Source organism: Solanum verrucosum, unplaced genomic scaffold (assembly GCF_900185275.1).
Source record: "Solanum verrucosum unplaced genomic scaffold, falcon-dt-bn FXZP01000549.1, whole genome shotgun sequence".
Taxonomy (NCBI): domain Eukaryota; kingdom Viridiplantae; phylum Streptophyta; class Magnoliopsida; order Solanales; family Solanaceae; genus Solanum; species Solanum verrucosum.
In genome coordinates, this window is record NW_026020082.1 from 66,131 (window position 1) to 79,279 (window position 13,149).

Consider the following 13,149-nt stretch of genomic DNA (forward strand, 5'->3'; position numbering starts at 1 on the left):
TTGTTCGATGTATGCATGTTATTATTATGTTGTAATGGATTATGTATGTTGCACTTAGTGGGATAGCCGCGTGATCCTACCAGTACATTGTGGTTGTATACTGATACTGCACTTGCTCTTTCCTTGTTGAGTACATGGCATCTTTAAGTGGCTTTTGACAGACCTCGTTTAGAAGATCAGTGATCGTCATCGAATTCAAGGTTGAGCCAGTTCTTCCAGGCTGCCATGAGTTATATTTCTATTTAGGTCCACATTTTCGGACTTAGACTAGTACTTAGGATTGTTTTATGTTTAATTGGGTTGTACCAATTTTCTTAGACTTGTTGAACTTTAGACGTTTTGGTACATTGACTTTCAAGTTCTAGGTATTATTTTGCATTTGTTTTTATTAGACTTTTGTTTGGAGTTAATGGGAACTCCCTATTTCTTTTCCTTAGCATTTAAACTTGCTTCTGTATCTTTAAATGCCTTAGTATTCGGTTAAGTTACTTAGCTTGGGTTGTAGTAGTGGTTCTCCCACCGGAGGGTTAGTGTGGGTGCCAATCACAACGGTCTAGGTCGTGAAAAAGTTGATATCAAAGCCTAGGTTTGTTGATCTCGATGTACCAAAATGAGTCTAGTAAAGTCTTGTGGAACGGTACAGAGACGACTGTACATTTCTTCGAGAGGCTATAGGACTTTAGAAAATCTCTTTGTTTTCTCTTGTCTTCAGTTGAGAATGCTCTCAGAAATAAGGCTCTTGCTATGCATCATGAAGAGGTAGAGGAGAATATAAAGGTTGAGAATGAGGAGAATATTGGACAAGAGGAAGAGGTGCAGGCTGAGACTACAGGTATTCCTCCCTTAGACTCAGTGTTAGCTCAATATATTATGTCGTTCTTGAAAGGAATGGTTGGTCCTGGAGTGCTTCCCTCTGTTCAAGCAACTCAAGCTCCCGCCAATCCCCCTATTTCTATCACTGTCCCCAAGGTGGGTGGAACTGTAGGTAATGATGCTTTCATCCGTCTTTTGTTGGGTCCTGTTATGACTGGTAATGAGCATGAGATGTTGACTAAGTTCTTGAAATTGAAACCGCATGTGTTTCATGGTTCTGAGAGTGAGGATGCCTATGAGTTCATCCTAGATTGCTATGAGAGGCTTCATAAGTTGAGAATTGTCCATCAACATGGAGTAGATTTTGTCCTTTCAGCATCAAGGTGAGGCTAAGAAGTGGTGGAGAGCTTATGTGGAATGCAGATCTTCAGTTTTACCCCCACTCACTTGGACCCAGTTTCATGCTTTGTTCTTGGAGAAATATGTGCCTCAGACTTTGAGAGATCGTAAGAAGGATGAGTTCATGGCTTTGGAGCAAGATGGTTTGTCTGTGGCTGCTTATGAAGCTAAGTTCCATTCTTTGTCGAGATATGCTACGCAATTGGTGACTACTGAGGAAGAGAGGATCCGTTTATTTCTTAAGGGACTAAATTCTGAGTTGCAAGTATTGTCTGTTCATATGACCTTTGCAGGAAAAAGCTTCAATGAGGTAACATATTTTGTGAAGAAAGTAGAGGGAATGAGGCGAGACAGTCAGGCTAAGGCATTGGCTAAGAAAGCCAAAAATTCAGGCAACTTTCAGGGATCTTACTCCAGAGGTTTAGGGAGGCCAACACTTGCAGCCCGGCCAATTTAGTCCGTTATGCCTGCTTCTACAGGAAATTACTCCACCTCAGAATTTGATTCAGGATAGCGAGGGAACCGCATCTTCAGCGGGCAGCAGGCCATCTTTTGATTGTACTTGTTATAACTGTGGAGAACCTTGGCATATGAGGAAAGATTGTCCTCACCCGCGCATGATGGATTCTGCGCAGCAGCAGACTAGAGCAGTCACACCCGCGGGAAATGGTTATAATGGTCGAGGGCATCCACAAGGTGGGCAAGAAGGAAATCAGCGAGGCCGCAGAGGTAGGGAAAATGGTAATGCAAGTAAAGGTACAATGCAGCCAGGCAGGGAAGTCGCTCATCATGATGACAGGGCTCAGTGTTATGCCTTTCCGGGGAACACCGAGGTGGAGGCGTCTGATGCAGTGATCACAGGTACTATTTTTTTTGATACCGGATGGCTAACGTGTTATTTGATTTAGGTTCTACTTATTCTTATGTGTCCGTGCGATTTGCCTCAGAAGTTGTTATGATTTGTGATATACTTATGCCCTCATCCATATTTCTACCCCAGTTGGAGAGTCTGTCATAGTCACCCATGTCTATCTTACGTGTCCTATTTTGTTTATGGGTTTTCAGACTTGGGCTGATTTGGTGATTTTTTATATGACTGACTTTGATATAATCTTAGGCATGACTTGGTTGTCCCCCTATTATGTTGTGCTTAATTGTAATACTAAGTCTGTAACTCTAGAAATTTTGGGAAGGGAAAAGTTAGAGTGGGAAGGGGTATACAAGCCTAAGCAAGCTAAGATCATATCCTCCATTCGGGCTAGGAAACTGGTAGGGCAGGGCTGTTAGACTTATTTGTCTGATATTCGGGATGTTGAGGTTGCGTCTCCTTCTAATGAGTCTACTCATATGGTGTCAGAATTTAGAGAAGTTTTTCCTACTGATTTGCCTAGTATGCCTCCGGAAAGAGATATAGATTTCCGCATTGATTTGGAACCTGGTACCCGCCCCATTTTTATCCCTCCATATCGCATGGCTCCGGCAAAACGAAGAGAGCTTAAGGCTCAAATCCAAGAACTTCTTGATAAAGGATTTATTCATCCTAGTGCTTCCCCGTGGGGTGCTCCAGTCTTGTTTGTTAAGAAACAATATGGTAGTATGAGGATATGTATAGATTATTGGCAATTGAATAGGGTCACCTTTCAAAACAAGTACCTATTGCCTCGAATAGATGATCTTTTTTACCAATAGCAAGGGGCATCAGTTTTCTCTAAGATTGATCTAAGGTCTGCTTACCATCAGTAAAAGATTGAGGCGGTTAAGAATTGGGTTCAGCCTAGCTCTGTGACGGCAGTTAGGAGTTTTATGGGGCTCGCTAGCTACTATCGTTGATTTGTGAAGAACTTTGCTTCTATTGCCACTCACTTGACAAATTTGACCAAAAAAGTGATACCATTTGAATGGACTGGAAAATGTGAGGAGAGCTTTCAAAAGCTAAAGACTCTCTTGACCACAACACCTATCCTAGCACTACCGGTGGAAGGTAAAGATTTTATTATTTATTGTGATGCTTCACATTCGGGTTTGGGTGTTGTGTTAATGCAGGATAAGAATGTTATAGATTATGCATCGCGACAATTGAAGGTGCATGAGAGGAATTATCCAATACATGATTTGGAGTTGGCAGCGGTAGTGTTTTCTCTTAAGATCTGGTGGCATTACCTCTATGGTGTCAAGTGTGAAGGGTTTACTGATAATCGTAGCTTGCAACATGTTTTCACCCAAAAAAAATCTGAATTTGAGACAGCGAAGGTGGATGGAGTTACTCAAGGATTATGATGTGACCATCTAATATCATCCGGGTAAGGCTAATGTAGTAGCGGACACACTAAGTCGAAAAGCGGTGAGTATGGGTAGTTTGGCTTGCTTGAGTGCAACTAAGCGACATTTGGCTATGGAAATCCAGACCTTTGGAGTCTAAATTCATGCAGTTGGGCATCTCAGACAAAGGTGGGGTGTTAGCTAGCATTGAGGTTAGGGCCACTTTCATTGAGGAGATCAAGGTCAAACAGTTTGAGGATGAAAATTTGAACGGGATTAAGAAGAAGACTGAAATTGGTAAGGCACAAGAGACCACTCTTGATTCGGAAGGTGTTTTCAGTTTTAAAGGAAGGATTTGTGTTCCTCGAGTTGATGACTTGATCCAAAATTTGTTGACAAAATCACATGGTTCGCGATATTCCATTCATCCGGGTTGACCAAGATATACCGAGATTTGAAACGAATTTATTGGTGGCTGGGCATGAAGAAGGACATAGCGGAGTTTGTGGCTAAGTGTCAAAATTGTCAACAAGTAAAGTATGAACATCAAAGTCATGCAAGTTTGCTTCAGAGAATTTCAATTTCGGAATGGAAGTGGGAAAGGATAGCCATCGATTTCTTGGTTGGTCTTCCCAAGACTTTGGGGAAGTTTGATTCTATTTGGGTAGTGGTTGGTAGATTGACTAAGTCAGCCTATTTTATTCCGGTAAGAATAGATTATAATGTTGAACAATTGGCTAAGCTGTATGTGAAAGAGATAGTGAGATTGCATGGGGTGCCCCTCTCTATAATCTCAGACCGTGGTACGCAGTTTACCTCAAAGTTTTGGAGGAAGTTACATGATGAATTGGGCACATAACTTACTTTTAGTACAACTTTCCATCCACAGATGAACAAGCAGTCAAAGAGTACTATTCAAGTTTTAGAAGACATGTTGAGGGCATGCGTGACTGATTTTGGAGGGCATTGGGATATGTTCTTACCTTTGTTTGAGTTCTCCTATAATAATAGTTATCATTCCAGCATAGATATGGCACCGTTTGAGGCACTTTATGGGAGGGTATGTAGATCACCCATAGGATGGTTCGAGGTTAGAGATGTGAAACCTCTAGGGGTTGATTTAGTGAAGGATGCTCAAGATAAGGTGAAGAATATTCAACCTAAACTTTTAGCAGCCCTGAGTAGACAGAAGAAGTATGTAGACCATAAGGTAAGAGACATGGCATTTCAGACTGGTGAGAATGTTCTTCTTAAGGTATCACCCATGAAAGGGGTGATGAGATTTGTCAAGAAGGGCGAGCTAAGTCCGCGATACATTGGTCCCTTTGAGGTTCTTGAATGTGTAGGGCCAATGGCTTATAGATTAGCTTTACCTCCTAACCTATCGGGATTTTATCTGATATTTCATGTGTCCATGTTGAAGAGATATCATGGTGACGAGGATTACATCACAAAATGGGACTCAGTTGTGTTAGACAAATACCTTCAATATGAGGAGGAACCGATTGCAATTCTTGATCGTGATGTCCAGAAGTTGAGGACCAAGGAGATTATGTCCGTGAAAGTGCAATGGAAGCATCGTCCAATTGAGGAACCTACTTGGGAAACCAAGAAGGATATGCGAGACAAGTATCCCAATTGTTTGTTGATACAGGTACTACCTCATTCTCTCTTTAGCCTATTTTTCCTAAGTTTATCACTCGGGGACGAGTGATGGGTAAATTGGTATCTATTGTAACGACCGGTTCCCGTCGTTATAGAAAAGTCAACGGGAAAAGTTTGGACTGGAAAACTTTTTCATAGTAACTTGGAAATTTCCAACCTAGTCCAGATTTGGATGAAATCGGAGTCAGTAAGGTCTAGGGAAATCTGGTAACAGTTGGGTGATCTAATTATGATCCTAATCACATGAGTAGATACCTAAGACGTTAAGGAACCCGTACGACTTTACGGAATTAAATTCGGGTGAGTAGAACTCCAGAAACTGATTTTCGCGTGAACGGATATTTTTCTGAGTGTCAAGGGATGAGTGTGTGTTGTGAAATGAGGGTTCGGAGTTCTTAAATTTGCTCAATCATTCCGTGCATGCCGCTAAGGCGAGTTTTCCCGCTAGGGTGGGGCCGCTATAGCGGGGTGAGAACCGTTGTTAAGGCTAAAGGTAAGGTTTTAACTCTCCAAATCTGTTTTTCGATCCGTATAATGTAAACTAGTGGGTAATTATCGATGGGGGAGGGTTTTGATCTGGAAATTATGGTGGAAAAAGTCGTAATCTGGGTATGGGGAACAAGGGTTTAACCTAGGATTGATATTATTATTTATAATTCGGGAAATTAGGTGTTGTTTGTTGATCCTCGCATTATTATGATTGTTTGTAGATCAAGAACAAGCGGAAAGAAACCGTAAAGGGAATAATCAAGTTTATTAGGGGATTCAAGCCTTGTTTGAGGTATGTGATGGTTGTGATTTCATGTTGTGTGATATATGTTTGTTCTTGCTTTATTATGATACATGTATGTATGCAAATGTTGCATTATTGATCACACTAATCGTAAATGAGGATAGACGGATAATTAAATACCATGAATCATGACTTGATTGTATGATTATGAGAATGTACTTTGTGATTGTGATTGTGGCTTGTTGAATGGATCGGGTGTTGCATTTTGACACATTAACTGGGATCGGTTGTCATGTATCGGCATAAACATTAGAACGGGTGTCACGATCCGACACGCTAACTTGGAATGGGTAACACGTACCGGTACACTAACAGTTTGGGTGTGGGTTCCATGAGAGGACCATTGACTTGACATAACTATATATCTTGAGAATTGTGAAATTATACGTTGTTCGATGTATGCATCTTATTATTATATTGTAATGGCTTATGTATGTTGCACTTAGTGGGATAGTCACGTGATCCTACCAGTACATTGTGGTTGTGCACTGATACTGCACTTGCTCTTTCCTTATTGAGTACATGGCATCTTCAAGCAGCTACTGACAGACCGCGTTTAGAAGATCGTCATCGAACTTGTAACGACCCGAGAGCACCCTCTAGTCGTTACCGGCGTATTCGACCTCGAAGAGGTCTTATACAAGCCTTTAACATTCGTCATAACATGTATCATAAAATAAAATCACAAAAATTTAAAAGTTTTACTTGGGAAGTTCAACTTCACTTCATATATGAAAAATAGAATCTAACTTCGTCAAAATGCACCATCTAGACATAGAAGTATCGAAAATGGGACTTAGTCCTTACATCAAACAAAAGTCTTGCAGAAAGGAAGTACAACAATGTCTTTCAACATAAGCAAAGAACTAAAAAAGAAGCTAGATCATAAGGTCTTGTCCTCGAACTTGAGGACTCACCAACTTGGGGAAGCAACTCCAAGTGTCTTGAGAAGTAAGCTTGAATCCTCAACGGCCCGAACCTAAATGTTTGGGAAAAGGGAGAAAATATGGGTTAGTACAACAAACGTACTAAGTATGGCTACTATGGACAAAACCCATTAAAACATGTATAAAAGGACATTTTAGTCAAAACATGCTTTTTGCCAAGTAAATCCAATATGCACACAAATTAAGTATCATAGTCCAGACCAACATAATATCATCCCAATATGTAGACAGCCCAAGCAATACTAGTGTAATGCAAAGAATAGAACCCATAACCCTATTCAAAGCCAAGTATCACATTAAGCAACCTACTTCATGCATACATTCATAAGATCATATTTCATCATAAGTTACCATATTCATATGATCATATATAACATAGCTTCAACATACATAAGTCATATTCATCATAATCATAAGAGAACACTACTACAAATCTCTTAGGATCCAACAAGTGCAATGTGCAAGAGAAGTCCCATACCCTCCTTACACTATGTAGAAACCCTTAAGAAAGCCCTAGTAAGAGTTCACACCTTTCATACCTTCATTTACTTTTACATTAGGGAAATATGGCAATAACCGAAATAGGCCATGAAAGCTACATGGAATCCGGTGTTCTACTCCCACACCGAAAAGAGAGGGTTAACACTTGCCTAAGGTGTAACCATTCGTACATAGCTATCTAGGTGGATCCACTAAACTAGAGTCCTATGTGGGCACATAGTTAAGGGTCAAGAGATTGTTCTAGAAACCCTAACTTACTACACGGGGGGTTTCCATATCATAGACAACACATACCGTGGGTAATCCGGACTTGCTAAACATGAGGAAACCCATGTGGGGAGCCGTACTTACTAAACGTGAGACCCCATCTCATTTACTTGCCCTTTCGGTGCTAAGCATCTAATTCCATTTTTGTAATCATCTTTAGTCATCACATAAGTTCACATTAGCCTTTACTAGACTCTTATGTACACATCTTACCATAATAGCTCATATGTGTTCATAAGTGAGTAACAATCCTTTCACTTTAGAGACACTTAGCAAGTGAGTAAACCTTTTACTTTACATTACACTACAATCATGAGAATTACCTTTCAATCATATAGCAATCATACCATAATATACATGCATACTTCATAACTAATTCAAGTGTAGAGGGTTAAGGATGAGGAAACTAGGTCATAACACCACAACAACACATTAGGTATAGAATTATTACAATCTAAGTAATTCACCTTTCGTACTTGAGTTCAAAGAAAAACCAACCTTCTTGCCCTTCGTGGGACATCCATACTTCAATTACCAAGAAATTCATAACCAATACATAATACAAGGTAATTCATGAAGTAATAACATAATCCACATCAATATAAGCAATTGACATATTCCCTTCAAAGCCTTCAAGGCTTCATTCAAAGACTCAACCCTAATTTCATAGAAATTATACATAACCTAGGGTAGAATCATCATACAAACATTAATTACATAACATCATATTCAATTCATACCCTTCAATCATTATCCAACACAAACTAGGGTTAGAATTAGGAAAAAAAGGAGAAACATGGGTCTCATGGGGAATTCTTCAAGAAACCACCGATACAACATAAATTCATCCATAATTGTTCATATAACATCAATCAAAGTCAGTTTATAACATCAATTTCACTTTAGAAAGAAGACCCACGTTTTTGGATTGAAACCTAGAAATTGGAGATTTTGAAATTTATCTTGAAGGGGCCTCTTGGGGAAAGGAATCCCAAGAGTGATAAGCAACCATACCTTATAGATGAATTAACCACAAAAATCCGAGTTGAAACCTTGGAGAGTTGGTCTTCTTCTTGAAATTCCAATCTTCTTCAATTGAGTTCTTGAGAAGAGAGAGAGAGTAGAGAGAAGGAGGAACTTTAGGTTTAGATCTTTGGGATTTTGTGTTTGAGTGATAAAAGTGAGGTAAATTGACTTAAAAATCATTATATACACGTCCCCTAAAGTACCCTAAATACCCCTCACTTAAATGGACTCTTTAATGAAGTAAAAATAGATTTCTAAATTTCTGCATTTTCGTCGCGGACTATTCCCTGAAGATATTTGGAATTAAATTTCAAGACAGTAAAGTCCATGACACGACCGCATCGTGAAGTGACTTTTTTATCCTTGGGGGAGCAAGTGCTCGACGCGCCCTCACCTCTATGCACAACTTGCAAGCAGCCTTGGTAGCTTGCTTGGCCAAGGTTGGGGTCCTCCTCGGGGTCCCTTAGTGTGGTCCCGGGGAGTCATATTTGAACGTTTTGATCCTATAAACATATATTTACCTATTTTAAACCTTTTCACCAGATTATACCATCATACGACACTCCCAAACCTGCACAAAACATAAGGACACACTAGAACACATTCTTCTCTAGTTTTCGAACGTCGTGGCCGTTTCTTGACGTTTAGACTTTTACTCTTCCAAACCAAGTCAATTACATTAGATTAGGTTTATAAACATCATTTTAACTATTTTTAAGTCATTATTCATAAGGTGAGGCTCTAACTTAAGTCATAAAATTTTCGGGGTGTTATAGAACTTAAGGGTGAGCCAGTTCTTCCGGGCTGCTATGAGTTCTCTTTCTGTTTAGGTCCACATTTTCAGACTTAGACTAGTACTTAGGATTTTCTTATGTTTAATTGGATTGTACCCATTTTCTTAGACTTGTTGAACTTTAGATGTTTTGGTATATTGACTTTCAGGTTCTAGGTATTATTTCGCATTTGTTTTGATTAGACTTTTGTTTGGAGTTTATGAGAACTCCCTATTTCTTTTCCTTAGCATTTAAACCTGCTTCTATATTTAAATGCCTTAGTTTTTGGTTAAGTTGCTTAGCTTGGGTTGTAGTAGTGGTTCTCCCACTGGATGGTTAGTGTGAGTGTCAATCACGACGGTCTGGGTCATGACAGTGTCACTGTTATAAAAGTATCGAAGTACAGAATAGATTATATGCATCAACTTTTTTCTAATAAATATATAGAATACAAAGAAAGATATGAAAGAAAGAAAAGAAACAAGTCCTAAAACGCCAAGAGCTCACCACGATCCAAGTCTGCGATGGCCACAAGAGATTCAACGCTCAGTATGGGGGGCTCATATTACGAGCAGCATTAGGAAAATGTGCAGAAGTGTGGTATAAATACCAAAATACTGGGTACTTAACAATCCTTTTCAATCATTACAGATAGACTAATGGTGAAAGATTTGGATCAGAAAACTTTTTGGGTAGTGACTTGAAAATCTTAGGCTAGGCCATTCTTAGGTGAAATCTGAGTGAGGTGTGGTCTAGGACGACCCGAAAATGAATTAAGTAGTATGTCTAAGCTCGTATCATGCTTTATAGTAGCTAAGACGTTAAGGAATTCATAAGGCATTTTGGAAGTGAATTTGGGTATGTAGAACTCTCGTATCGGACATATAGTGAAGGGGTTAATATAGAACGTCAATGTTTGAAGGTGTGTTGTGAAATTGGGGATTTGGGGAGGATTCTAAGTATCAACCTCCGTGCAATTTGTCATAGCGGGTATCATGCTACTATATATACCAGGATAAATGAATTCCCGCTATAGTGGGTGGGCTGCTATGGAAACGTCGCTATAGCGGGTCGGGCCGCTATAGCGGATAAATTGGGTTATTGTGCAAAAACAATCTCAAAACTTGTATTTTGATTATTAAGCCATAGAATACTCTTGGGGAGGTTTTTGACTTGAATTAATGGTGGTAAAAGCCCTTAATGGGTAGAAAGATCATGAAATTCACCTAGTGCTAGGATTAAGTAATAACTCGAGCTTAATTAGGTCATTGTTTGTTGTTTGTTGTATTTTATTATTGTTTTAGACCAAGAACAAGTCAAGGCATTACCAAAGGGGAAAGCTCAGGTTCTTTAGAGTTACCAAGGATTGATTCAAGGTAGGTGATGGTTGTTTTTTTTCAAGTTATGCAATGTGTGCATGTTAATTGCTTTATAGTACTACTTGTGCAATGCAAGTGGAGAGAAGTAAAAGGTTAATGTGAAATGACATCATGTTGATAATCTCATACAATAAACTTGTTTATTTACTTGTGTTTTCAAGTGTCATTATTTATTGTTATGTTGATTGTGCATGTTGTTTGTGATAGATGGTTGGATTAAGTACCACACTAGTACAAGGTACCAACAGTTGGCTCGGATACCACTTCTAGTATGAAATACAATTGTCTGGCTCATACTACATCAGTATACTAACAGTTTGTGTGTGGCTTCCAAGGGAGGATCGGGTATGTGTTGTTGTCATCATATGCAACATGTTTCATGCATTGGTTAAGTCAAGATTTGTGACTGTGAGTCTATATTTGTTGTTATTTGTTGATATATGTGTCAACCTATATTATTGTATTATGGTTACTTGTTTACATTCATGTCTTGGGACCGGATGTAAGATCTTACCAATTGATGGTGGTTTTTGAACTAATATTGCACTCTCTTTCTTTGTTTAGTACAAAGCTTATTCACGCAGCTAATAGGAGACATCAATTATGATCCTAGAATTATCTGAATCCAATGGTGCACATTTTTTTGGCTACCATGGATTCATCTGTCTTTTCTAGTCCATATTTCGTACATAGATCCTTTTTAGTTATTTATTTTTGGGTTTGCATCCCCATACTCTTAATTTATTAGAATTTTGGGACCACGACTTTCAGCTTTTAAGGAAATGTTTCCGTATAGTTGTTTTAATGAAAATAGATTTTATTTTATGGGGACTTAATTTATTGTTATTTAAACACTCATCTTGGTTTTTTAGCTGCTTGTATAGTACGGGTTGAGTTGGTAATTGGTTCTCCCATCAGAGGGTTAGTGTGGGTGCCACTCACGGTGGTCTGGGTCGTAACAACATCATAGACTGACAAAGCTCAAAAAAATCATTTATATAAATAAGAAGCACGATAGTACTAAAATTATAATTTAAGGATATTTATGGGCAATAACCAACCACCGAGAACAGTAAGAAAGATAATATACAATTAACAAGGAGAAAGCACCCAAATACAAGACAATCATAACCATACCAATCAAAACAGGAAGATGCAATGCAAGGTGGGCAATGCATAATAGTAGAAGCCCAGAATAAACCTTAAGCCGCTCGTAATGATACCTCGGACTTGTCAACAGTTGAAGTGCAAAAAATCTTAGTATACTTATATGCTACTCCACCATCAAATTTAAATCATTGGACATATTCCGGTATATATAGAATGCACTTTTAGCTTTATTATTCTTTTTTTCCTGATTGAGTCTCATAGTCCTGCAAAATTTTCATGATCATATTCAAAGAGTCCCTATGAGCATATGCAAAAATTATTGTATCATCAACATATGCTCAATGATTTAAATTTGCACTCCATTGAGGCATACCTTAGCCAACATACAAATCATCTTCAAATAAATCATGTAGAGATCTAGATAGTGCCTCTGCTCCCAAAATAAATAATAATGGAGATAAAGGGTCTTCTTGTTTAAATCCTTGGTTGAGTGAAAAAAACTGTGTATGTCCATTCAATAAGACTACGTACTAATTGTTAGCAATGAATCTCCATATCATATCCACAAAAACATTAGAAAATTCCATCTTCCTCAATACTTTAGTTAAAAAGAACCACGAGACTCGGTCATAAGCCTTGGTCATGTCAAGCTTTATAATGACATTAGCTGGCTTGCCCCTCAATTTAATAGCTATCACAACTTATGTCAACAAAATATTCTCAATAATGTTTCTACCTTTCACAAACCAATATTCTCAATAATGTTTCTACCTTTCACAAACCCTAACTGATTTGTAGAAATTAGCTTAGGAAAGACTGCTTCCAATCTATCATGAACCACCCTAGACATAACCTTGTTAATAAAATTACTCAAATTAATAGGCCTCATATCAGAAAATGTAACATCATTCTTTTTGGGAATGAGGGCTAAATTAGTATGAGTAATTGATTTTGGGGAAGTGTGACCAAACAAGAAAAATATGAGCAAGTACATATTATATAAAAGAAAGAGTTCTAGTCCTCAAAACAATCTAACGGATCATTACATCATCTATCACTAAAATAAATGTTCGTCCTCTAATGGTAAGAAAATAGGAAGTACCTGAACACTCAAAAAGTTGGTGATATCTAGTCCAAATGTCTAACTTATATTCCTTAGTATCCTCCTTAACATTATGATGCCTCCATTAAACCTTTACATAAATAATGTTTTCGAC